Source organism: Canis lupus, chromosome 19 (genome assembly GCF_048164855.1).
Source record: "Canis lupus baileyi chromosome 19, mCanLup2.hap1, whole genome shotgun sequence".
NCBI classification, from domain to species: domain Eukaryota; kingdom Metazoa; phylum Chordata; class Mammalia; order Carnivora; family Canidae; genus Canis; species Canis lupus.
In genome coordinates this window covers 20,559,435-20,586,953 of record NC_132856.1, presented here as the reverse complement: position 1 = coordinate 20,586,953, position 27,519 = coordinate 20,559,435, and the positions used below count along the sequence as shown (strand labels likewise).

The following is a 27,519-nucleotide window of genomic DNA, read 5'->3' as shown; positions in this document are numbered from 1 at the left end:
ATGGTCTCATGGTTGGGGCTGTAGCTGCTTTGAGGGATAGGGGAAAATATGTTGGTAGCTCAGGTGTCCCACACCACCCTGGTGGGGGCCATGCACTTTGGGTGCCAGTTCAGAAAATCTGGACCTTCCTCAGACCTGCCCACATTCCAAGACACAGCTTATGTTTATGAGTGACTTTCCCTTTCTTTTCCTTCCCAAATACACAGGCACACCACCTTGCTATGTCACCTTCTAGAAACATTAAAATGGATTTAAATACATTTGGAACTGTTGTGATACCACTTATAGTAACTAGAGATCTCCTAGGTGTTTAAAAACTACATTTGGAGTCCGTATAAGTTCCAATGTTCAGTTAACTAACTCGTGGACTGTTGTATCCTGGGTTTAGGGGCAAACTCCTGATGCCATTAGTCTCCCCCTGACAAAGGCACATGGGAGAATTCTACAATTTAATGGAACCATTCTCAATTAAAAAAGCAATCCCACCTCAAACCTTTTATACCTGACCTCGTTTTAGAAATGAACAACACAGCAATCTTTCCAAATGGAATTTTCTGGGTTTTGCATGTGCGTGTGTGTTAGTGGTGGTGGCAGTGGTGGTTGTTTCGTGGTATCCTCATTAGAGAACTAAATAATAAGGTCTCTGTAGAATTACAGTGACTGTATTTGAACTGTCAGCCATCTTCCCATGTTGCATTGCAGCTTGCATCTTTTGGCTGCAAAGCTGTGATGTTATAAATCTGGAAAGAGACAGGGAAATTACAAATTAGGCATATTGTGCTATTAGCTGCAGATTTCATGATAAATTCTGCACGTAAAAACTTCCCAACAATGGTCCTATCTGTGAGAATTTGTACATACTCTGTATATATCTTTCGAAATGAAGACCGATGACTAATGGTTTGGTTGAGGAATAAATACATAATGAAGCATCACCTTTGATCTTTCTTGCTTTCTTTGAGGTCAAAGTTGGGATGGGTTATAAATCATGATTTATGCCTTTAAGTCTGTGGCATTTTTCTTTTTTTAAAAAAAAACAGCCTGTTCCCCCCTTGGTTTGATTTGAGTTGTTTAATTATTCATCAACCTGCAGTACTTCCACTTCTTCAGTGTTAGGTGTATTTGTTTAATTTTGGATACAGTGTGATTTTCAAGGCTTGACTTTGTTTTTCCACCTTCATGCATCATCTTTGTGTTTATTGCATTATATGACTATGATATGAAGATTTGGTTGCAATAAATAAAAACCTAAAACACATATATGTGTCCCTGCGATGAACTGCAATTGAAACCAGAGATTTTTAAGTAGAATTTACAGGCATTTTCTTCACTTGATATGTCTTTTTTATTTTTCTTGAAAACTCGAATTTCTTTTTTTTTTTTAACTCAAATTTTTAAATGTTCATAGAAGCCATGAGGCCTCCAAAACATGACATGCTTCATACACAATTACAATGAATTTTTGACTACAGCTTGACTTGCTAGTGTGGGCATCTGATAAGAGGGAGTTTTTAAAAATGGTATTTCTTAATAGATAATTGGTTAATAGAGAAAACTTGAACTGATTTTGCAGTCCCAGAGAGGCAACCTGTTCCCCTCAAGCTAGAGAGACAGCGAGGCAAATTCTTTTTTATCTTAATGGTAGGTTTTAAATTTGGGGGTTGTTGGATGGACAAGACCCTGTGACACATACAGCCCCTAACCTCCATACTCTTCAATGTTAAACTACCTCAGTCAACCTCTTAGCATAATGTGATGTTATAATTGGATAACAGCAAAAGCTTATTTCATACATTCCTTCTGTTAATTTGTTTTTATGCCCCTGTTAAACATCCCTGCCACTTGGTACTTCCTGGGGAAGACACAGTTGGCAATGTACTTGAGACAAACCCTGGAGGGCCTCACATACGGGGCAAAATGCCCCCTTCCTCCCCCATATTGTCTTCATACCTTGAGAGTTCTCGTGACTATGAGATTGTTGAAAGAGCAGAGAATATTTTAGCGAAACCAGCGTCACCTCATTAAGCAGCTTAGCAAGGGCTGAATGTGGCCATGTGGCCACTCTAGTGAATATAGTCCCGGCACTAAAAAACATTTATCGCCATCATTAAAAAAAGAACTTTTAAAATGAGTTTGAAAGAAAGTCATTACCTCCTTAACTACCAAATAAACTCAGTGGTCTATGTAGATTATGATGAAATATCTCTGGTGCTTCCATCTTACTCTCTTTGTTCCGAAGCTGTAATTCATGGCTCGCCTGTACTGGCAGTTCTCCCTCCAGGTCCCTCCCCGCTCCTCTCCGCTGCCTTCTCCCACTTCATGGTTTGGCTTGTTTGCTTTATGCTCTTGTTTTCATCTCAGAATTAACTTTATTCCCTATCGTCTTTTAATGTGTGTGTGTGTGTGTGTGTGTGTGTGTGTGTAGTCTAAGGTATAGAAACTTTGACTAATACTTGGCTGCTTTTTGGAGGATAGAGAACCAACTATTATAGCAAGTTTTGCTTTTGGATTTCTGTTAGTGTTTTTTGCAAACACTGTAATTCACTGATAAGTGGAGGTTGTAATATATTCAGGGAAGCTTTAATGAGTTGACTTAGATCATCAGGGATAGAGAAATGCCCAATTTCTCTGTCTTCTAAAGGTCCAAAGTCTGAATGTTCAGTGTCTGGAAAGCTCCATGAATCCTAAGAGGACACACTCAGTACTTTTTCATTCAGAAAGGGCAGATCACAAAAGTGTTCCCTTCCTTCTGTTTTCCTCCTGCTTGCTTGGTAGAGCATTCTGAACGTAGCTGTGCTCTGTCTTTCAAAGCAAAGGTAGGAATAGGGTTTGGCCAAGGCATTCTGAGGAGTGATACTATCACTAGGCATTGGAACCTTTGTGCTAGTCAGCCATTTTCTTGGCCTCCTGTTTCCATGGCAATATCTAGAGGGCTTTGGGCAAGAATTAGCTAAGTCTCCCTTTTCATCTGGATCATAGTTTTAAAACTCATTGCAAATCGTTTTGTCGCTGGAGGTTTGCTAAAATTAAGTGTGGGATTTCAGTGAAAAGGGGCTTAGAAACAAACAAAAACCACATCAATGTGTGTGGATGTTGTGAATGGTCATGTTTATTTTAAGCTAACAATATCTCTGGTAGGGTTGAGGCCCCAAGCTAACTTGTTGATTTAAGTCCCCTTCCATTAGTTCTGGGCCTGGCAAGCAGGACAAGGGACAAAGCCTTCATGGCTGCAGAATGACATCCAGAGGTAGCCACACAGTTGAGATACCTGGTTCTAATTCCCCTCCCTCCTTCCTGGATGTGACCTTACATATCCTCAGAGCCTCACTTAGGTTAGAAGGCATGGTTGTGAAACCAGACCAAATAATGGATGTGAAAGCATTTATTAATGACTTGAATTTGTTACAATTGCTTTTGGGCTTGATTTGTGGGAGGACCAGTGTCATGGGAGTATGATCTGTGCAGTCACACAGGCCCTGTGCTCAGAAGGGCCCTGGGCTTGGTATAATGCTCTACTTTTGCCATCTTGAAATTCTCAATAATTTACAAATAAAGGGCCTCACCTTTTCTTCCTCCACTGAGTCCCCCAGTTGCATAGCCAATCCTGATTTTGGGCCCACAGGTGGTTCATCTGGCTGGATTTGTTCACTCAGCAAGTGTTTCTGGGCCCTGCTCCAGGCAGGTGTGATTTTTTTTTTTTTTTTTTCCTGGATCAGTCTCTAGCCTCATATAGTTACAGTCCCAGGTAGAGATTCTCACTGCTGGTGCTCTCATCTGCAAGGCAGAGGCATATCAACTGGGAAGCCACTGCCACTGAAGCCACAGGGACCTTCCTTTGTAGGTCTACCTTCAAGACTTTGAGGAATGTTGAAATTATATTTATGCAAAATTTATAATATTCTGCTTCACCTTTGGATCTGCCTCTGCCAAATAGGGAGGACTGTTTGGAAAGATATTCTGGGTATTTATGGTTGTCATAAATAATTGGAGCAGGGGACAATGCTGGCCCTAGGTGTCAGGAGTGAGGAAGGCTAGATTTCCTGCAATGCATGAACAGCCCCACGTCTTAGGTTATTTTCTTACATTCCACATGACATCCTACATGCAGTTCACATGACCTAACTTAGTCATTCTGGTAGTGAAAATTACTTTCCATTTAGGAAAAAGTAGGAAGTCAATGCTAGTTTCCACACAAGTACACTATACTTTTTACATGATTTTAATATGCACTGAATTATCCAGCAATGCCACTACAGTAAAAAGAGAAGTTATAGTTTGTTTCATCCAGAACTTGACTGTGAACTGTTTATTCACTAATTTGAAATGTTGTCCATGAGGACAAAAGTATTGGTGGTGATGGGGCACCTGGGTGGCTCAGCGGTTGAGTGTTTGCCTTTGGCTCAGGTTGTGATCCCGGGTCTGGGGATCAAGTCCCACATTGGGCTCCCTGCAGGAGCCTGCTTCTCCCACTGTCTATGTCTCTGCCTCTCTCTCTGTGTCTCTCATGAATAAATAAATAAAATCTTAAAAAAAAAAAAAAGTGGTGCTTGACCCCTGCTATCGCACACTGATTATAGTGTCTACACTGGCTGTGGCATTCAGGGTAGTTCAATGCACACAGACACACGAGTATACCTATTTAGGCCTTATTTTGACATATGCAGTCCTAACGTCATTATTAAGTAGATCCAAGCATCTGCCATCTGCTTTATGGTCTACTTAACACAGGACTCAGCTCCAGGGCCACGTATCTGTCCTCTGGTCTGTGGTCTGTTTCTCTATTGGTCACAAGCCTAACCAGCATTAGGGCTGAAAAAAAATGATATTCAACAGAGACCTCATGTGGCCCACTAAGCCTGAAATATTGACTAAATGATCCTTTACAGAAAAATTGCAGATTGTCGATATATTGTAGTAATACTTGAGTGGTGATATATCAAAATACATAGTTCATTATAAGTTATTTTTCTTTTTCATATCTCCTTTATAGAAGTGTAAAGGCCTCATATATATTCAGGCCATTTGTCTGTTGGATATTTGCTGCTTTCTCTCAAGATGGTAAAAGGAAATGACTGTTACGTTGAGGCTGGTGTGGGGGGGACTTGTGGTCTCTCTTTGGGAAGGGCTGCTTTAGGCCGAAGGCTAAAGTGTATTTACAAACACTAGCCTCCTCTCCTCTGTTGGAGATGTGCCTTCTGTGCATGTTCCTGTGGCCTTTAGCTCACGATTTCTGGGAGCACACCCACGCTCATATGCCACCCCTCCTACTCTTCTCAGGTCAAGGCCCAGGGACGAACAGTGGCTACACTAAAGCTGGTGAGAGGTTGTCTATGCACAGCAGACTCCTGCCTGCCCCTCTGTGGCCCCTGGTCTCATCAGCCCTTTCCCTTTGGTCTTGGTGCATTCCACATCCCCAGGCCTTCTTGCTTGGCCTTCCCCCGCTCCGCCTTCCTCCCTGACTTGCCTCTGCCTCACTGAGAACAGGCCTCCCTCACGTACCTTGCTCCCACCATTCCCCAGCTCCGTGGATGTGCATAGATGAGGCTCAGTCACTGTATAGAACAGCTCACACTCAATGGTTGTAGTTCTTTCCCATGAGAGGTGTGTGTGAAAAAGAAAAATTAGACATGATGTTTTAATACTACATTGGCCTGGGATCCCTGGGTGGCGCAGCGGTTTGGCGCCTGCCTTTGGCCCGGGATCGAATACCACGTCGGGCTCCCGGTGCATGGAGCCTGCTTCTCCCTCTGCCTATGTCTCTGCCTCTCTCTCTCTCTCTCTCTGTGTGACTATCATAAATAAATAAAAATTAAAAAAAAAATACTACATTGGCCTGTCTTTGAAAGTAAAACCTTTAGAAACTTATATGTGAGTTTTCAGCACAGAGTGGCCAGAAAGATGAAGACTTCTAGCCATTGCACTTGGAAAGGTGAGAAACCACGATCAGGACTCACTGGAAAGCTTGGAATTAGGGTTAGGGATCTGAAGGAACAGGGGGACACTACTGCTTGGGAGGAGTAGATCTGTGGAGCTTACCCTGATGCCTTGGCTCTAAAAACTGCCTTCCCGCTTGGCAGCTAAGTCTTTACCGCACAACCCTATCTCCAGCCACACCTCATGAGATCTGTGGAGACACTGGGTTTTTCCCCTTTGCCTTAGTTCCTGTCAGTGACTAGTAATTAGTCAATATTGTCATCAGTTCACTTTAGGGTTTTTACAGTCATTTTCTGACTTCAGGGCCAAACCTGTTACTCCAGTAGGGAACAAAAGTCATAGAGACGCTCTCATCTCTATGATCCTCCAGCGTCTTCTCTGGTGCCCTTCGAGTTGCAGTGTCTGCAGTAGGATCCCTTCACTAAAGGGAATTTGGGTCACATAACTCCTGGTTGGACTGGTTTGCAATTGTTCAGATGATCTTGTCAAGGATTTCTCCATCTCTTCTCTCAGGGTGGCTTTCAGTTTCAAGCTGTTTTTTTTTTTTTTTTTTTTTTTGCACAGGGGTGATGCTAGCTTTGTGGGAAGGAGAAATGCTTCTCTCTCCACTCTTTCCACTTCCATGGAGGCAGGGAACTCCTACTCCCCATCTCATGTTTCATGGGGAGAAGGAGCAGCATCTTGTGATATTTGAAAGAAGGAACTGGGCATGTGCAACTCAGCAACCTTTTGTTTTTTGGCGCGAACTGTTCTTCAGGATGCTCATATTATTGGCCATGTGTGTAGTAAGCTTACTTGGACAGGCTGCACCCCTGAGAGGCTGATGTCTCCCATTTTTGGAGGTAAAGTTAGAGAGTACAATTGTGATGTGAAGTCAAGCTTCACTCTCCAGCATAAAGCTGATACTGTTTCTCTCTGTCATCCTGACTCTTCTGTTAATCTCTTTTAATTAGGCTTGTACATAGGAGTCGAGAAAGATTGGTACTTAAACATCAAGCTCCAGACCCCATCTGTGACCATAATTTGTGCTTTTCATCTTAATGATTTAGCAATCCCAAAGAAAAATTTCCTCTCTTTGTACTGTGTTAGCAGCAGTTTCCATATGAACCTCACGGGTTAATTCTGAGTCACATGCCAAATCTTGAGCTGTGTTTGTTACTGATTGGCCACACCCAAGGGTCACAAGGACCCTCAGGTCTACAGGCCTCAGACTGAAAGGAGGAAGGGTGAATGTCTGCAGACAATGCTTCTCAAGCTGTAATGTACATACCAATTGCCTGGGGATCTTGATAAATGTAGATTGAAATTCTCTAAGCTCTGGGGTGGAGCCTGAGAGTTCTGCATTTCTTTTTATTTTTTTATTTTTTTTGAGTTCTGCATTTCTGAGAGCTCTCAGGTATGCTGACACAGCTGGTCTGGGCACCACATTTTGAGTAACAAGGTCTGAAGCAACATTCGGATGTGGTTGCCATAGGGGGAATGATGCGAGTCACAATACCAGGGAGGACCACCATAATCCCTTTCTGTAAATCCATTTTTTATGGCTTCTGCTCAGTGAACACAAGCACTAAATTTCCCATGAAACCTAGCTCAACAACTACAATCTATAGTGACCTGTCCTTTATTGAACTCCTTTACATTTACTGCATGAAATTAATCAAATTGTTGATGATAGTGAGACTTCCTGACATGAAAAAACTGAGGCTAAATTTATTCTTAAAAAACAAAAGGAAGGAAGAAACCTTTTTTCTCATGTGCAAGGGCTATTCTGTAGGGCTCCTACTGTAGGGCCATCTATTCTGTAGTACTGAGATTGAGTGGGGTTCTGTGGCCTGGCCCATAAGATAACTTGCTTCATTGGAGCAAATTAGTTCTATATTCCAAATAGGTTACTTATAAAACAAGTCAGCTGGAGCAAGAATTACTTGAATAAGTTTTTTCTTTGCTTGAGAATAAGCAAGAAGTTTATTTTTTATAATTTTTTCTTTAAAAAATTTTTTTTCTTTTTTTGTTTTTTTGTTTTCTTTGTTTTGTTTTTAGTTTATTTATTATTTGAGAGTAATGTATGCCAACATGGTAACAGTGGTTTTTCTGGTGTTGATGAAGTTGTTCTGGTTGTCTAATACAGTGTACTATTCCCCCCACCCCAACTGCTGGCAAACAGCCTTTTATTTGACTCATGAATATGTAATCTGGACAGAGTTTGATGGGGCAAAGCTCATCTCAATTCTGCTTGTGTTAGTTGGGGTGGCTAAAAGGCTAGAATCATCTGAAGGGTCACTCATATATCTAGTTCCTGAGCTGAGGAGACTCAAATGGCTGGGGGCTGGCATAGCTGGTATCTCTCTAACTCTCTTTAGTTTCTCACATGGGTGATCTCTCCAGCCTGGAGACTTCCTTTATGTTAATGCAGGGCTCCCAAAGCACATGTCAAAAGAGCAGGAGTGGAGAGGGGGAGGGGAAAAGGGAGAAAGGGAGAGATAGGGTTGGCAGGTGGTGGGGGCAGGACCAAGCTGAAGCCACATATTCTTTCATGACTTGTCCTTGGAAATCATATGGCATCACTTCCATTGAATTCTCATTGGTCAGTGAGAGTACAAAGACCCACTTAGTTTCCAGTGGAGGGAACAAGGACTCTTAATATGAAATGTCAGTATTGAACTACAAACTGCCACAGAGACAGTGGGTGATAGGATAGCCTTGTAAAAATATATACCTTTTTGATGTTTTCAAGAATATATAACTTTAATATCCAAAAAAATTGCAATAAAGTGACTTTGATAAAAAGGACTTAGTATGGGACCTCAGACATGGTGTGTGTTTCTCTGTCCTAATATCCTAGCCACTCTCATCACCGATTATGACAGAATCAAGCCTGTTCAACACAGAATGAGGCATTGGTAATTGGGCTGGCCAAATCACAAACAAATTGATTTCTTCTCAATTCTCCTTGATAGTACCAACCAGCAGTAAGTGAAAAGCTCAGGATTTTCTAAGTCAAAGGGGTAGAGAAAACCTCCTTGAAACAACTGCCAGTCCTTTCTGTTCAGCCAAACTGTGTAATTGCAAAGCCTGGCGTTGGGCTCGAACAGCAATATCCTAGCTGCAGGGCATGGCGGCAGATGGAGTATGGCGTCTAATAAGCTCAAACTCCCCAATGCAGCCTGGCCACATAAGGAGAGCAGTAATAAGACTCCAAGAATGAAAACATCCATCAAAGCCTGACAAACCTCTGACATAGATTTTCTTTATGTTACTAAAAGAGCTAGTTAAATGTGATGGAACTGCTAATAAAAATTCTTTGGTGGTCCTAATGAAACTGCTTTGTACACCCAATCTCCTTCCTTGTTAGGTGAAAAGGAAAGCTGCATTAGAATTTTTGGTGGCTAACATTGATTATGGTCTGGGAAAACAAAAGGTGACCAGATCAAAGCAACTCAACTCACTTGTCTTTTGGATTTGGAGACAACACAGTGATGAGTTGTTTTAATGGTAGCCACAGAGAGATTGACTTTGTCATCATAGTCAAAGAGCAGATGCTTAAAGGGATCAGGAGATGAAGGCGCGGGATTTGCTTTTCCCTTGTTGGGCCTAATATGTTGCTTTTTCTTTCATTGAACATGTTCCCTCAGGCCAGTGAGGTATTTCTTCTGGACTCAACAGAATGGAGAGTGATGTGTTCCATGCTGGAGTCAACACTGGCTACAGAGGAATTCTTAAGGCACTTTAGTTGCAACACAGTGCCTTGGTCATTTTTAGGTTGTGTCCCCCTCTCGCTTGAACTGCACTGACCACAAAACATCTGGAATGATATGGCATTGCATTTGTCCACCCTGATTACTTCCTGTTTTCCAATGTCTGTTGTTAGAACGCTTGGTTCCGTTGGCTTCCTTGCTTCCCTGCCATTTAAGGGGGTGTCATCTTTTTTTTTTTTTTTTTTTTTAAGAGAAGGAGATGCAGGAGGAAGGGCGGGGGTGGGGGGGGGAGAGAAAGAGAGAATATGAATCTTAAGCAGGCTCTACGCCCATCATGGACTTGACACAGGGCTCGATCTTACCACCCTGAGATCACGACCTGAGCTGAAATCAAGAGTCGGACACTTAACTGAACCACCCAGGTGCCCCAAGTCGGTAGCATCATTGGCCAAACTAGGAGTCCTGAGGTCTGTAGTCTCTTGTCTTCCCATGCTTTACATAGCCATGCCTTCTGAGATCTCGCCAATCTCCCATGGCCAATCTCTTATACCCAGGACCCAAAGCAACCCTGTCCCTTTTCCGGTCTGGGGGAATTCTTACTTTCTCTCCTTTATTTCTGAAGCTGTTTTCTTCCCTGCCCATCTAGTGTTCTGGCTTTCATGAATGTGGGCCTTTACACAACCCAGGAAGGTGGTGACAGCCTTCTTCTGCTTCCAGGAGAGGAAGACACAGAGGAAAAACATATAAATATACTTCTCAAAAACATAATCCTGTTTATTGATGATTCTGGTGTGTCATGCTGATTTTATAGATGAAGAAACCAAGGCCTAGGGAGATGAAGGGATTTGGGTAAAATCATACTGTTAAGAAGCTGAGTGAGGCCTGTGTTCTGGGAGTTGAAGCCCCGCATGTCTGGGCACCTCTCCATCAGTAGCAACCCTCAGAGAGGTTCATCCAATATTGTTCAAATAGGCGATGCACTTCTGAATATTTGTTGTCAGAACAGCCTTTGATTTCTAATGTTCTCTGGGTGGAGCAGTGGATCAAGGGTCAGAGCATCTGGGAATTTCGGCTTTCAAGCTGCCATGGTTGTGTGATCTTAGATAAGTCGTTTGACCTCCTGTGATCTCAATTTTTTTTTAAAGATTTATTTATTTATTTTATATATATATATATATATATATATATATATATATATATAGAGAGAGAGAGAGAGAGAGAGAGAGAGAAAGAGAGAGGCAGAGACACAGGAGGAGAGAGAAGCAGGCTCCATGCCAGGAGCCCGACGTGGGACTCAATCCCGGGACTCCAGGATCGCACCCTGGGCCAAAGGCAGGTGCTAAACCGCTGAGCCATCCAGGGATCCCCGATCTCAAATTTTTTAAATCTAAAATACTTGCTCAGTCAACTTCACAAATACGAATTGGGAGAAAACATTAGCAGCATTCAGTGAGTTGTAAGCACCACATGGGTACAGCATAAACAGTCGTGATCACTGTGGTCTGCCTTTACTTGCTTCAGACTCCAGGAGGTCATATTCTTCACCTCCTTCAGTTCTGAAAGTCTCCAAAGACAGAGTCTTGGCATCACAATATGGGCATTAGAGGCATTTATTTGCTTATTATTTATTAATTTTGTGTGTGTGTGTGTGGGACCTGGGACTGTCTCTTGTCTCCTTGGGATTTAACACTCCTACACAGAAGTTTGGGATGCCGTCATGTTGACAGAAGTCACTGAACAATTAGCCTGTATCATTAATAGTTTGTTACCAACCTCCTTGCTTTGCTGATGTGTGGCCTTGGGCATCTCAATTAACCATTGTTCCTCTCTAGTGTGTTATGAAAGGGGTTGACTATGCTCTGTGACAGTTCTATCCTGGAGGAAGAAGTTCTCCTGATTAAAAATAAAAGACTCCTCTCACATCTGCTTTGCAAACACAGCCTCATCCCTTGCTCAAGATCTGTAGGTCTTTGATGCCAAGTAGAGCAGAATGCTTCTTTTGTAGTGCTCTGTTACCATCTGCATAATGGGAATCCTTGTTCAGGTGACTGTTTCCCTTACTAGGCTGAGTTGCCAGGAGTCAGGGCCCTCGTATTCTTGATGGTATCATCAGCACCATTTAGCATGGTTTTTTTGTGTAATTACCCAATAAAGCTTATTTGAATTGAATTTTACTGCTGATATGCCTTCTCCAGAAAAAATGGCTAGTAGACTTGTTAGGAGCTGTTGTTATTCCTATAGCAAGTGTATTTTGCAGATATTTGGTTGTTTAACTGCAGAAGGTGAATACAAAAAATATACCTTATGCCATGTATTATTATATCAAATAGTATGCCATAGTAGGCAAAACCATGGCATCAGCAGGTCAAGATGTCTTATCTGTCATAATGCCTCTAAAGTTATTTTGGAAGTTGCCTTAGAAATAAGCTTATTATCAGGCTAGAACTTAAGAGGGTCATGAAACCACAATGTATATATGTGAGGTATGAGGGAAATATTTAAAAATATATGTCGCTAGGCCCTCCCCTCAGAGATCAGTATTCACTGTGCCGGAGGTGAGGCCCAGGAATCTGCATATTTAACACCCCTGTTGTTCAGATAAAGGTGGTCCTCTGAAAGCAATCCGAGATACACCAGACGTTTTATTCTAGTTCATTAACAAAGAGCTGAACATTAGTTATTGGCAGCATTGAGATTTCTAAAACATTGAAAAGTTGTGTGACTCAAAATTTCAGAGAAAGATAAAAACCTTAGAATTCACCTTAGGAATCCAGGCAAGGTTTAAGTAGGGAAAGCTAATGTTCCAATACCTATTATGGCATAAAAAACGACCCAGTTTGTAGCTTAAAATACCATTTTATTTGACTTTTGACTTTTGGGGTCAGGAGTTAGGGAAGGACTTGGTAACGCAGTAGGACTTTGAACTGCAGTCCACCAGCTGTTCCTATGGAGGATCCACTTCCAACACGGCCTTTTTAATGGTATGTCTGTTGCCAACAATGCTCCTTGGCCTGTCTTTCTGTCCACACCCTCCTCGGCCTCTCCATATGGCTTGGCTACTCAGGGCCTCGTGGTGTCAGTGTAATGGTACTCTTTTATAGCAGCTAACTTTCAAGAGGCAGGAACTGGAAGCCACCAGCTCACTTAAAGTCTATGTGGATACTTGGCACAGTGTCACCTCTGCTGTATAACGCTGGGCTGTGCATTCCTGGGGCCCACCCAGATTCAAGGGGACATAGGTTTCACTGCCAAAAGAGCATGTGGGATGAGGGACGTTGGATAAACCATATTTGGAAAACAATATTTGCCACATGTAACTCACGCAGGTTGGAGCAAAAGAAAGTCTCCTAGAGAATAAATGCCTTAGTAAGGGGGTCACAATATAAGCATAATTCAGAAACAAGTGCATTTATTGGGAGTGAAAATGTTGGTGGGAGAATTTTATAGCCCAAGCTTAATAATTTCCGTGTTTACACAGTGTTCATTTCTTGCATATTTTCATGGCATGGTTGAGAAAAGCAAACTCACTTTCTCATGTGTTCTCATTGTCCTGCACGTCTTCTTCAAGAGCAAGTCTCCACAAAAGATGTGCCTTCAACTTATTGATGGCCTCGGAATGTTCATACATTCCCATGGATCAGGTTTAAGTGTGTATGTCCTCTGACTTTCCTTGAGTTTTTAAGAATTCATACAGTCATGTCTTCACTCCTCAGTGGTATTTCCTCTTTTCCAATAATACTTTAAAATCTAATTTCATTGTTCCATTAGATGTGGTTCTTCCATTTTGATTTCTGCTTTTTCACTCTTTTGCAATTGGGGCTATCATATCAGTGACACTAACTAGTGGTTTTATTACACTAGAGCATAAAAGAATTGCATTTCCTCTACATTTATAAATGTTGTATCCACATTCAGGCTGCGCATAGATTTCACTGAAATGCCTTGAACTTGTTAGTTGATCCACAAATAGCTCCTCTATATATTTATGATAATACTTTATGCTGAACAACAATTTCACACTTAGAACTGTCCCTACTGGTTTGTCTGTTTTAAATGTCATCTGCTCATATTTATAAATGTGGAATGAGCTCGCTTAAATTGGATTTCTTGGGTCCAAGACACTGCTGATTTTCCTAATGACCAAATAACCAAAAAGCAGAACAGATTAAGGAAAAAAAGAAAAAAGAAATCTCAGGCATACACAATTTTCAAGCAGTCAGGGTTTGTTTAAAGCTGCTTTGTTCGGCAGGAATGGTTAATAAAAGAAACATTTCCCCAAAGAATTGTTGTGGTCTTTAATTAAACTCCTTTCCCATAGGTTTGTAATGCAGCATTGAACAATATTTGGTCAGTTTCTCTGCCTGGTTTTCTTAGTCCCAGGCTGGACTTTATTGGATCTCAGGTCCTACGGGAACATTAGGAGTGGAGAGAGGCAGGCCACGTCAAATGAAAAGTTAATTGTGTTTAAGCTGTCTTGGATACCAGCCTCCAGTGGGCCTTAGCTGAGAGCCACGCTCAACCGTCGGGTACCTGGCTGTTTAGCTGGGGCCATGGCCAAGAATTTACCTGACCCAGGGAAAGTGCAGCCGCACAAAGACTAGTGACCACAGGAAAGGCCAATCCAGGTCCTCACCTTTCAGCTGTCATGGGCTCAGGGACAGTGGACAAGGGGGCGATTCATTCTGCTGGTGGGGCTGGAAGTTGGGATTTGCCCTGGGGAAGGAGTGCAGGGGGATAGCAGGCCCTCCCTGTAGTTCATTAAGACTCCAAACTGTCTTGTGGAAAAGCTGTGATAAATTGCTCTAAATGACCTGGAAGCTAAGCACTGTGGGAGTTGTTGAAGTATTTTGTCTGGCTCTCTTCCTGTCCTTGAGTTGAGAATTCCTCTTTCAGAGCAGACACCTGCAATGAGTGCCTGGAGTATCTAAAGTGGGTCATTTTGAGAAGGCAACGCTCCCTTCTTGTCTGCTGCCAGGGTGGACCACTCCCATCTCCTTCACCCGTGGCACATCCCTGGCCACACATCACTGGGAAGGGAAACATGGAGTTCTTTCAGGGCACTTCCTCATCTAGATGGTGGTGCCATACTTGTTTATTTTACGATTATTTATTCAGCAGCTCACATCTTTTACTTGCATTAGTGTATGCGTTAACACATGAAATCGCTAGGAGTTGGCCATTTTTCAACCTACAAAAATGTCAGTTTTGTGAGGTTCAGTATATTTTACACAAGGAAATTATAAAATAAGATAGTGTAAATACCATCGAATAGATCAGTAGCCATGAGATGTATTTAAGCCAGAAAGAGGCATTTCTATAATCTAGGTGTTAGTGATAACGTTTCCATTGGATAGTGGTCTTCGTTTTCTTTTGCTTTGAGAGACCATGCAGAGTGGTAGTTAGTGCTTGGCCCCCATGTCCAGACATGTTTGGGTTTGATCCTCTGCCTGAGCGTGTGTCAGCTGGTTGGCCTTGGGGAAAGATCTGGACCTGTGTTGTCATCTGAAAATGAGGCTGATATTAGTACCTACTACCTAGATCGCTGAGCAGATCACATTGGATAACATCTATCTTGCCAGATGCATCTCCCACCAAATCCCTTTGCAACTTATTGCTCTGCATGCTCTGGACTTCTTTTACTTTCAGTGTTCTGGGACCCCTTCTGCCACTGCCTCTGCATGTGCCATTTTCCCACTCTCCAGAATGTTCTTCTCCTATGCTCTTTCCTATGGGGTTCCTCCTTGCTTGAGATCTCAGCTCATTTCTTGTCTCTTCTTAGCTACTCTCAGCATCTCTGACTAGGTCATAATTGTTGACTTTTACACTCTAATGGAACCTTGTAATTTCCTGTTGTAATCTGATCAGAGCTGCAATTTCAGAGTAAGGTATGTATGTATTGATCCATCTGCCACCCTTATTTGACTATGAGCTCCTTATAGGCAGGAAACAAGTTGGTTTTTGCTCATTGCACACTGCAGGACCTGACTCATAGTTGGTGCTCCAGAAATATTGAATGAATAATGTAGCTTGCTTTCTAGAAGTTCTTCCATTTAAGGTTTTGGGGAGAGTCCCTGTATTTCTGTTAAAAAATGAAATAGGAAAGCATGTACATAAGCAGTGTGTATGTGTGTTTGCATTGAGAGACCCATCAGTTAAAAAAAAAAAATTACCCTGGGCATTTTGTGCAAAGTGGTGGATAGGCATTAAAGTATAAGATTTAATAGTTAAGATTCTGTCAGTAGTCTAAGCTCAAGCTTAGTTTATCCTTTGTTTGCTCTGTGGTCTTGGGAAAGTGCTTGTCCTGAAATTCATTTTCTACATCTATACACTGGATATTAAAAATAGTACACAGTACCTAAATGCTATCAGTTGGATTATACCCCTTCAAAATTCATATATTAAAGCTTTAACCCCTAGTATCTCAGAATGTGACCTTAGTCTGAGGCAGGGTCTTTACAGAGGTAATGAAGTTAAAGTGAGGTCATCAGAGTGCGCTGTAATCCAATAGGGTTGGTTACCTTCTCAAAAGGGGAATTTGGACATAGAAACACACAGAGAGGGAAGGTGAGGTAAAAGATAAAGGGAGAGGACAGCTGTGTATCTGCCCAGTTGAGAGGCCTGGAGCAGACCCTTCTCACAGAGGCTTCAGAAGGAACCATCCCTGTCGACCCCTTGATTTTGGACTTAGAGACTCTAGAACACTTGAGACAGCAAATTTCTGTCATTTAAGTTTGTGGTACTTTGTTTCAGCAGCCCTTGCTAACAAATACCCTGAATTAGCCAGTTTAATACACAGACCATATATGTTAAACAGTCCAAAAATATCAGTCACTCACAGTAGAAAACATTGATTTTTCTTGTCCATGGGCCTGTGGGTTGGTTGCTGTTCACCCAGATGGGAGGCCAGTTGGGTTCAGATCTACTCCTTGTGCCTACATCATTCTGGCACTGGCCACTACCTAGGACATGTTCTCCTGGAAGAAAGCAGAAGAAGAGCCCAAGGTGAACAATGCAAGCCCAACAAAAGCCTCTCATGGCATCATACCTGGTAGCAAAGCAAGTCACCTGGCCAAACCTACTTCAAATAGGCAGAAGCATATATTCTGTCTACTATAGTGGGGAGTATTGAGAGTGACATGGAAAAGGGAGAGAGTGACGATAATCCAATTGATCAGTTTCTTTAAATTTTTTCTAAAGATTACTTATTTATTTGGGAGAAAGAGAGAGAGAGAGAGAACAAGCAGGGTGGAGAGGGTGAAGGAGAGGGAGAAGCAGAATCCCTGCTGAGCAGAGATCTGGACCCAGGACTTGATCCCAGGACTCTGAGATCATGACCTGAGCCAAAGGCAGGTGCTTAACCAGCTGAGCCACCCAGGTACCCCTTGACCACAATATCTACACGTAACAGGGTTGTCTTTACTAAATCAGATTTTGCACTTGAAACTTTGAGCCCAGGGCCTGGCACCTAGTTGGGACTAGATAAATGGCTGTTGCTATTATTATTGTTGTTGTTTTTATTCCTGAACAAATTCTAGTGTTCATCTTCAATTGTGAGTCTACACGGACTTTTCCCTTTCAAACAAGTAGAATTAGCCAAATAAATTGCATTAATATTTGGTTAAGTGAAAGTCTCTGTAGGCTGCATTACCGCAGCTGTGATTAATTCTTTTAAATTCTTTTAAATTGCATGTCTGCTTCAGTGGATTGGAACAGAGATATGATTTCAAGCTTATGTTTCTCGTTAGATGTTGAAGCCACAATTAAATGTGTTTTTTCTTCTTCTTTGAAAAAAAAATCAAAGGCTCTTAAAATGGATTGTTGTGAAAGGACACATAAATAGGTTTTAATCAATAGCTGAATTCTCCAAAGCATCATCAAGACAAAGTGGTAAATGTTCAGATTAAATTTGTGATTGGTTAAGCTAGAAATCCATATAGTTGCATGTCACACAGTATTTAATAAATGGCATGTAGAGTATCTTAATTGTACCCATTTATCACTTCCTTCTGTTTCTAGATGCATAAAGTTATCAGAATCTGGAAACTCAAACATTTTTATTTCCATTTCCTTGGTTGGGCTTTGTCCTCTGTCTTTCTTGGTGTATTGGATCTGATTTTGAGCTAAATATTTCTGACACAACCTTCATGACTCATTTACATTTAAATAGTAACAGGAAATCTCTTTGCCAAGAAGGCTATTGGAATCAAATTTTACCCCAGATCTTTTTTTTTAAAATTGTTGTTACTGACTTTTTTTGTTTTTTTTTTTTTTTTTTTTTTTTTTTTTTTTTTTTATTTTTTTTTTAATTTATTTATGATAGGCACACAGTGAGAGAGAGAGAGGCAGAGACACAGGCAGAGGGAGAAGCAGGCTCCATGCACCGGGAGCCCGATGTGGGATTCGATCCCGGGTCTCCAGGATCGCGCCCTGGGTCAAAGGCAGGCGCCAAACCGCTGCGCCACCCAGGGATCCCATTACTGACTTTTTTTGTACATCAAAGTACTTTTTTTGCTTTTTTAAAAAAAATCTAAGTATTATAGGCAGTGTACAAGTTTTTCATTTTTCATCTTGGGTGCTTATTATTGCTTCTGATGCTCATAATTTATACCAGTTGCTATAATGTTAAAAATTAGAAATGAACTTCTGAGATGTTCATTGCCTTTGCTATTGAAATTTCATTAAAGGGAGTTTGAAGTATAAATGCATGCCCTTGAACTTGTCACAGGTTGAATGAGATCTACTTATAGGATAGGGTGGATATAATTATAGAAAAGGTGATGAAATCAAATAGATTTCTATTCAGCAAATTGAGGTGTGATTTATAAACATCTACATGATGAGTAGATTTAAAGGGAGTTGAAGCAAATTGAAGATGATCAAGGGTGAATCTCTCTGGCTGGGAAAACTGGCATATATGATGGAGGATCACAGAAAAAAAACCTCCCAGGTATCCAAATGGATTTCACTTACCACACTACCTCATAGTCCTAGGAACTTTTTTAAAGAAGGTGTTAGAATCACAAGAAGGCTTCCCAGCTCGTAAAGCAACGTCAGCTGCATCAGTGTACTTAGACGTTGTTGTTCTAGATGTCTACGGGAAGAAGAAATTCATTGTGTGCTAAGATCTTGTCATAATTCTCCCTGAACTGGATTTAGGAAAGGCTCAGTAAAACTTGTTTAATAATAACATAGATTTGATTGTTTATTCTGTACCAGGTGTTGAGAGTCTTACATAGATTAGTTCATTTTATTCCTGTCAAAAGTCTTTTTAGGTTGGTTGTATTATTCCCATTTTTAGAAGATAAAACTGAGGCCTAAGGAGGCTGGGCAGTGGCCAAGTAGTGGAGCTGGGAGCAATGCCTTGGCAGCCAGCCTGGAGTGCCCACAGTCTTAACTGACACATTTGTGTTCAAAATCTCGTGTGTGTCCGTCTTTTGGCATCTCCTTCTTTCCCTCAGCTGTTCATGTAGACACTCCACGCTCTGTTTATACACTGGGAATATAGTGTATTTATAGCAGAAAAAAATGCCTGTCTTCAAGGAGTTGATAGTCTACTCAAGAAACAGACAAGTACTTCTACAAACATATAATGAAATTGGAGGTTGAGCAAAGTGTATTAACCATGAAGCTGAGGAAGGGGCTAAAAGGCTGGGAGGAGAAGTGTTGTCCTAGAGATGTTAATGTTTGAGAGTTTTCAACAAAGAATATCAAGGTGTTCTAAAATTCACTGAATTAGGGATCCCTGGGTGGCTCAGGGGTTTAGCACCTGCCTTCGGCCCAGGGAGTGATCCTGGAGACCCAGGATTGAGTCCCACGTAGGGGCTTCCTGCATGGAGCCTGCCTCTCCCTCTGCCTGTGTCTCTGCCTCTGTCTCTGTCTGTCTCTCTCTCTCTCTCTCTCTGTGTGTTTCTCATTAATAAATAAATAAAATCTTAAAAAAAATAAGATAAAATTCACTGAATTGCTTGCTGGAAAAGTAAGCATGATCTACTAGAGTAGGATAACGTCACAACTGAAATGTGGTGTGCAAATGATTAGTATTGGTGTATGCAGTGGGGTAGGTGGGGAAGGACAACAGAGATGGGGCAGCTAGTTAGGACCAACTGGTTTTGAATAAGATTCTTTCTGTTCAAGTCACGCTCGCATTCCTTCTGTCCTTTTCCCTGCCACCAGTTCTTTATAGAATATTTGCTAGATTGTTCCCTCTGCCCCTTTTCTACCCCATTCAGTTGGAAGTTTTAATTTTTCAGATCTCTGCCCATTTATCACATTCTCAAAAAAAGCCTTCCTCGATTCCCTGTAGAATGTCATAATCTTTGTTATCGATTCTCCTGGAATCCTGTTCACTCTTTTGAGCATACGTCTCTGGTGAATGATAAATTTTTGGCAGGTTGTGTGGATGCTGTCTTCCTTGCTCTGTTGAACTATAGGCTCTTTGTGGATAGGGTCCATGTCTGTTTTAGCTCCTCAGTTATCCCTAGAACTTACCAGAATATAGAACTCATTAAATCTCTACAGTTTTAAAAAATTACATGAATATCAACAACCCGATATCTCTCTCCATGTTGGTATAAATCAACTTTAAATTTTACTTTAGGAGTAGTTAACATTTGTATGAATGAGAGACCCATGTTCCAGGGCTGCCATCAGATATTACTGTCTGTTAATTAATATAAGGGATGTTAGGAATAAGTGTTACTGGTGAAAGAAATGGTGTTCAGGGTACCAATTGGTTAAAATCTGTCCTTGCACAAATGGGGTTGTTAAAGAATGATTTATGACACTTGTTAAAGATGGTAAGTCAGACTTTATTCAGGACCATCCTGTTAGGTGTAGGGAACACTGCAATTGGATTTTACATTGGAGGAGAGAGAGAATGGGCCCAACTCTGAAATACAGCACAGGCAAGAGGGAATTTATAGCAAAGAACTAGGATAAGAGTCAGTGGATGGAAAATTCCTAAGAGGGAAAATGTGGGCAAGAGGGATAGTTCTGGCTAAACCAAGCTAGTAGGATTCTTACTGAAGACAGACCAGGTGATCAGACCTTACCTGGGAAATGAAGAACCTGATGGGATATCAAGAATGATTAGTTGTCAAAGGTAGAGGGATTCTGATTAAATGACTTCTAAGGGTTCTTGCTAAAACCAGATCTTATGAGGACATGCACAGGTGGGCCTAGGAGAAGGTTCAGGAGCCTGACTAAAGTTTGGTTAAGCAAAGAATCTTTGTCAGGGTTTAAGAATAAAGTTAATATAGGTCTAGAACTCTGAAGGGTCTAATGTCTGTGCTCCAGGGGAGACTTTGTTGACTAAATTGACTTAATGAGAGGTGAACCTGGCTTTGTATTTACTTCAGGGTGAAACTTCTGTACAAGGTACTTTCTAAAATACCTAAAACCCTGAGAACAGGTACTTGGCTTGGGCTAGGCCCAGATGGTTTGATTCTCCAGGACCTGCTTGCTCATGACTGTTTATAGGTATGGTGACCCTCAGCTTGAGACTTGCTTATCTGTGACATACTGCTCAGGTGGGAATAGGGGGTTGAGGAGAAATATGGCTCTAAATCACTTCTAAACATTGGAGGTTCTCCAGATTCAGTAAGAAAGCTTGGCAACTATGAGTGGCCAAGTTGGGTTTGGTCATCACAACAAGAGAGCAATAGACCATTGTTGAATGGAAGAGGCGGTGGTGGGTTAGAGAAAACCAAGACAGTCAACAGATCTTGATGACTGATTTATGTGGATGTGAGGGAAGAGGCGAGGATGACTGAAGTGTTGGTTCTGGGAGCAGGTGTGGGTTGGTTGAAGCAGGCTTATGACTCCATCTTGTAAACTGGGCTGGTCTCTGACTCTATTAGGAAGCAGACAATGTTGGTCTTTGGTAACCTCTCACCTCTCTTTCACTGTGCCCATTGTGAAATACTTCTCACCCAGTGCTCTGTCAAGTAACATCCTGTCTGCTGAAGTGCTGTGACTGAAGGTCTCACGGTCTTTGTTTTCCAGAAAAGACACATTGGAGTCATCTATTTACCCAACCTGCATTGTGATGATTATGGCTGGAAATCCCATGGGACTCCAGCCTGTGTAAATGAATCTGTGCATTTTAGAAAACCTTTTATCTTGGGCTCATTTTAGATTTACTGAAAAGTTGCAAAAATAATATAGATCATTCTCTTATATCTCTTTCTCTACTTGCCCCTATCATAACATCTTATACAACAATGGTGCAATTATCAAGAATAAGAAATTGATATTGCTATAGTGTTCTTTTTTTTTTTTTTTTTGGTATAGTGTTCTTAACTAAACTCCATACCTTATCTGAAATTCACCAGTTTTTCTCTAATGCTCCTTTTCAGTTCCAGGATCCCGTTCAGGCTCCCACATTGCATTTTGTTGTTATTTTTCCTTACTCTCCTCCAACCTGGGATAGTTCCTCTATCATTCCTTGTCCTTATGACCTTGACACTTCTGAAAAGTATTGGTCAGTAATTTTCTAAATGGATCTCAGTTTGGGTTTGTCCAGTGTTTTCTCATGACTGGGCTGAGGGTAGGCATTTTCAGCATGAATTCCACAAAAATACTATCTTTCTCAGTGACTGATAGGAAGGACTCATGATGTTGGTATGTCTTATCGCAAGTGATGTTTTCTTTGATCACGGCTTGGTAAATTGACATTTGCCAGGTTTCTCCTGCGTGAAGTAACTATATCTCCCTTTGTAGTTGATAAGCAAATCTGTGATTTTAAACCTGGAAGCAAGCCAAATGAGGCCAGTGAAATTTGGGGCAAAAAAACCTTTTACCAACTTCCATTTAAAAAGTGCTCATTCGAACACTGTGTTCGTCTTGGAAAACTTAGGCAGAATGGTTGATGTAGCTAAAATAAAGCCATTCTTTGGCTGCTTTTGTGGCAATTTGTAAAGATGAAGAGAGTGATAATTCCTGTCTCCATACTGCTGTGATCGTAAATCCTATCTTTGATCATTTTACTTGCCTGACTAAAAATGTTTGTTGGGTTCTGAATGACCGTCAGGAAATGCCCTGACTTGCCAATATGCTCCCCAGGCCCCTCTACCACACAGGACAGCCTTGCACTTTCTCACTTTTGTTCTTCCTTGATTTTTCATCTGTCCTCTGTGCTCTTGAATCCCATGCGTTAGCCATGTTCAACCAGCAACTGTTTCTGGGTCTCTATTTTTGCTTATGCTGTCCTCGCAGCCAGAACACTCTTTCCTTTTTCACCTCTACCTTTTAAAATCCTTGTTCCCTGTGGATAAACATGATGATCTCATCAGTAATGAAGCTATTGTCTCGCAGCTCCAAACTCTCCTTCCTCTGCTCTGCTTTGTGATACTGAGGCTGGGCCACTACAAACCACTGCTTCCTGGAAGGCTCTGGCAGGATGAGGGGCTGGACAATTCTGGGAGCTGTTTTGTTGTTGCAAGCGTCACCCCAAGGATGCTTCTCCATCCCAGAGTGGCAGTTCCTTCTCATAGCAGTTCTGGAATTCATCTGCTATTTTGCCAGCATGAGCAGAACTAGCCACATTTGGCCTGTCCACACAGCAGGACCCAGAGACCAGTGGCCTCTCCTCACAGGCTGGGTCCCTTGAGGAGGGGGAGTCCCTCCTCTAAGTGCAGAGCTAATGGCAACCATGTGGCAGCACCACCTTCTCAGACTTCTGAGTTTTGGCTTTGTAGAGAATGTTCTCTAAGATTCTGAATTCTAATCATTCCAACCTCTCCCTTTGGTTCCTGCATTCCTGGCGGTGGTAGTGGTCTCCCTATGTGATAGCTTAATGTTCTCTTTTTCCTTTCTTTAAAGTTGATAGTTTCATCCCTAGCTAACACTTTTATTAAATTCTCTCTGTTTCAAACAAGCTAACAAAACACTGGTATGGTTCCTATCTCCTGCCCGGACCCTGAATGATGTGGAAGTCCACACCAGGGCCATTGCTAGGGAACTGAGACTCGCAGATGGGTTTGAGGATTTGCTCATGGGATTCTCATACTTGAGCACACTGTTGAGTCCTGCTAATGGAGAATGTACTGCTGGTAATCATGGCATCCTGTGGCCTAATGATTCACCAGATTTATGGTGAAGCCCCTACTGAGGCAAGGAGTGAGGGGGCCAAGTGACATTTGCCCTTGACTATGATGGCAGTAACGATGACTCTTAGGACCACGGTGTGAGGTGGATTTTTCAAGAGTGCGCAGGGGCTCTCACCGAAACCGGGTGACAAGCTCAGGTCTTTGAAACTCTCAGCTCACATCCATGGGCAGAGGACAAGAGAGCTTCCCTGGCAACCTTAAAAGACTTTCTTACTGAAGCCACAGTTGGGAATGATGGTGGTGGTGCTGTCAGCATCACCATTGTCTCTCTGGTTTGAGGGAGAGAGAAAGAGAGAATATGAATCAACCCAGTTTGGCTCAGAAGTCTTCTCAAGACCAATTGGCTATAGCCAGGCAGGAATGCCACAGGGGGAACATGACTGCTGACTATGGGAGGCTTTCCCACCAAAGGCCACAGAGCAGATACCCCGATAGCTGTCTTTTGATAACCTCCTGGAAGTACAGACCATGGCGCAGGGAGGAAACCTAGTGCTTGGTCACCTTGGAGGTGGGAAGAAGACAAGAATTCTTTTGCTCTTCAATCTCCACAACAAAGTCTGACCTTGAAATAGGCTACTGCCTCTGGTAGCTCTCTGAAGTTGATTTTCTGAGGGACTTGCAAGATTCAGGACACAAGATTGGCTGCTCTGTGCCTTGGTGATAGAACAAGACTCAGAGTTGGGGAAGAGGACATTTTTTCCCTTCTGCTTGGAAAGCAAGCACTGTGGCTTTGGAGCAAGGACTGAGGGAGCTCAGCACTGTGTGGTACCTTGAGAGGCTTGCATTTTCGAGGCAGAGAAACCACCTCCTTGAGGAGGGTTTGGGCTGCTACAGCAGTGGTGGTGGTGGTGGGGGCCTCCTCCATCCTCAGGATGCCAGCCAGGACGCCACAATGGAAAGACACATCAAAAGGATTCCCCTGAATAGCGAGAGCTTTGGAGGTGAGGAGTACAGAGCCAGTGTAACTCAGATATAAATGTAATTTCATTTATACTCTCATGCTGCTAAGGCTGGGGATTGCTCCGGTTACTTGAAAACCTGCCTAAACAACTTTCTTTTCTCTTTTTGAACAGCATTGTTATTCCACACCATTAGCCTATGGCAGGCTCTCCTCTTTCTGAAGATTTAGGCATTTGAAACTCAGGCCAAGAGAATGACAAAGGAAGCCCTGGACATTGAGGCCCTGGTTTTCCCTTACGTGTTTTTTTTTCTTCTCAGTGACATTTCTCAGGGTTTCCAGAACGAAGCTGACTGGCAAGGGGCTCCTGAGAGTATCAACTCCCCAAAGGCATTTTGGGGTTTGTCGTTAACAGACTTGGCCAAGCACACTTTAAAATAACTCATTACTTGTTCTACCTGTTGTTTTTAAAAGGCAGCATTGAAACTCTTTGAATATTTTGCTGTGAGGGTTTTGGCAGAACATATTTCAAAGGGGGTGGGGGATAAACAGTGGGAAAGAGCAAATGAATTTCCTGTGAAAGATGGCTAGCTAGTTAGGACACATGTGCATGTTGCTGGTGGATGTAAATTAGAATATTTGGAGATTCTGTGGTATTATTTCTGAAGCCCTTTACTTATTATTCATGGTTTCATTATGGCCCCTTTTATTCACACACACATCTAAGGGCGGGGTAGGGGAGGGGGCAGGTGCTGAGCTTGGCCTTAAAAAAACAAACAAACATAAAACTCGCCATATATTATATTTTAGAGTTATAGGTGCATGCATTTTTTTCCCTCCCATCAAATCTCGCTTTTCCATTTTAGCCACATAAATGGTTGTCATAGTGACATTTGCTTCCAGCCTCCATAGCTTTGGTGCAGAGCAGAAAGCTCCAACAGTATCTGGTGACCGTAAATTCAGCCCTAACTGTCCCCTTAGCTCTCTGAAACTAATCAGAAATGAGGTCTGCCAAGGAGCTGCTCCTGCTCTCACAGAATAAGTGAAAATTACATTGAAATTAGGCTACAATGGCCCCTTTGTCTGAGTTTTTCAGATTGGTCGTGGTCATTTGTAAGGAAAAGTTTGCTCATTCAGCATTTTAAAGGACATTTAGCCAGTAAAAGTAATAGTATCTGTGACCCAGCAGTAAAATAGGACATTTAATCCCCTTGAACAATCTCTGCATATCTTGGGTCTGGAGTTGTCTCTTAAAAGTTGTGAGATGGTCCAAAGAATAACGTTTAAAAATGTCTTCCAGCTGACCTCAACTTCTTTTCTTTGGTAATATTTTGCTAATGTTATTTTGTAAAACTTTTGTATGTATTAAGATCTAGCATCATCTCTAAGGATATTTCCTTCTGGATTTTGTTTTTTAATCAAAAGATAAAACTATAATCTAGAGGCAAAGACTCGGGGAGAATCTTACTGTTTGAAGCTTTTAATTTAGTCATTGCCAAGACTGGAAGACTATAGAGGTGGAACTAATTAATAAGAGAACGTGGAAAAGTCAATTCCCCATCCTAGCTCAGGAGGCAGGTCTGTGAAGGGTCAGGTATTGCCACCAACCCTTCCTAGGGGTCCTGTGGGCCTTCAGCTGTGGCCAGTCTGACATCCAACAGAGGATGGTAGGCAGATAGGTATCCCTCCATCAGTGGTATGAAACATGGAAAAAAACCAAACAAACAAAAAAGGACGAAGATGACACAGATAAAAACTCATTTGGGATGTTTTTGGATGCAAGAAATCAAATGGTACCCAAGAATGATTTCCTCTGTTTGGACTTAATTTTCTCCTCCTAATAAGACATTGGGAGGTAGGGAATTCCAGAGTTGGTTCTCTGTGAGCCCAGAATGCCATGGCTCTGGGTGATTATCTCTGCAAGTATTTATCCTTCCCCTCCTGGTTTAAATATGGCTACTGTCACCCCAAGTTCACATTCTAAGTCCACATAATCCAGAGCTGGAAGGAGGGAGAAGATGAACATGCCTTACTTGCTCTTCCACCTCCCATGCTCCCTCTTTTTCTTTTTTGGGCTTCAGACCTTCCCTTGCCCCTGCACTGTCCACTGGTGTTTCATTGGTAGAACTGTATCATACAGCCATCTCTAGCTGCATGGAAGGCTGAGGAAATGAGTATCTGGCATTTTCTGCTTCTAGTGGGGTGAGTGGAACCTGCTGATAGAGTAGAAGAAAGAGGTGACTGGTTGCCATTATGGCAACCAAAAAATGGCAGCCATAGATAAAGTTTGGGAAATGAAATGATTGAATGACATTGTTTTATCCCTCCAGTCCTACTTATGAATAAACTGGCACCAGAGGAGGGTGGTGTCAGAGCAAAGATCTGAATCTGGATCTTCTGAATTTGAGGTTGATGGTGACTTAACATCTGAGTTGCATATTCCAGTTGGCACAGCAAGGGCTTTCTTTAGCACGTATAAGTTTGCTTCATTTTTGCCTTTAGCACTAGGGTTGGGGTTGGGGGAGGGTGGCTACAGGCTTCTCAGAGTAGAGGGCACATATGCTGTAGCTTCCCACTTCTGCTGAAAAGTGGCAAATCATTTCTTCCTAATTAAAGATCAAACATTATTTCAGACAGTCCCCTTCCTAAGATGTCATGGGAGATGTTCCTCATATCTGTCAGTGGTACTGATCATGTTGTCATTTTTGGCAACTAATTCCTAGAATGAATAATAAAATTATAATAATCTTGCACCGGAGGGAGGACGGCCAATTTGTAAAGTCCATTAAGAACTGAGCAAAGGATTGTCCTCTAATGAGATGGAGCCCGTCAGGGAAACCGTACATCAAGCTGCTCTGTCAAGGATACACAAAGGGACCTGGAG

General features: G+C 42.0%; 1 long non-coding RNA gene across 2 annotated transcripts; it reads right to left on the bottom strand.

The window, feature by feature from the left end:
- On the bottom strand, positions 1–23,306 carry LOC140609968 (uncharacterized). 2 transcript variants are annotated; one of them, XR_012011742.1, is made up of 3 exons: positions 21,943–23,306; positions 16,466–16,603; positions 1–740 (listed from the first exon to the last, which is right to left on the bottom strand). It is a non-coding gene; the product is annotated as an uncharacterized lncRNA (long non-coding RNA). The 2 variants fall into 2 exon arrangements; XR_012011743.1 differs by lacking the exon at positions 1–740 and adding an exon at positions 12,490–15,131.
- Positions 23,307–27,519: the final 4,213 nt, after the last annotated feature.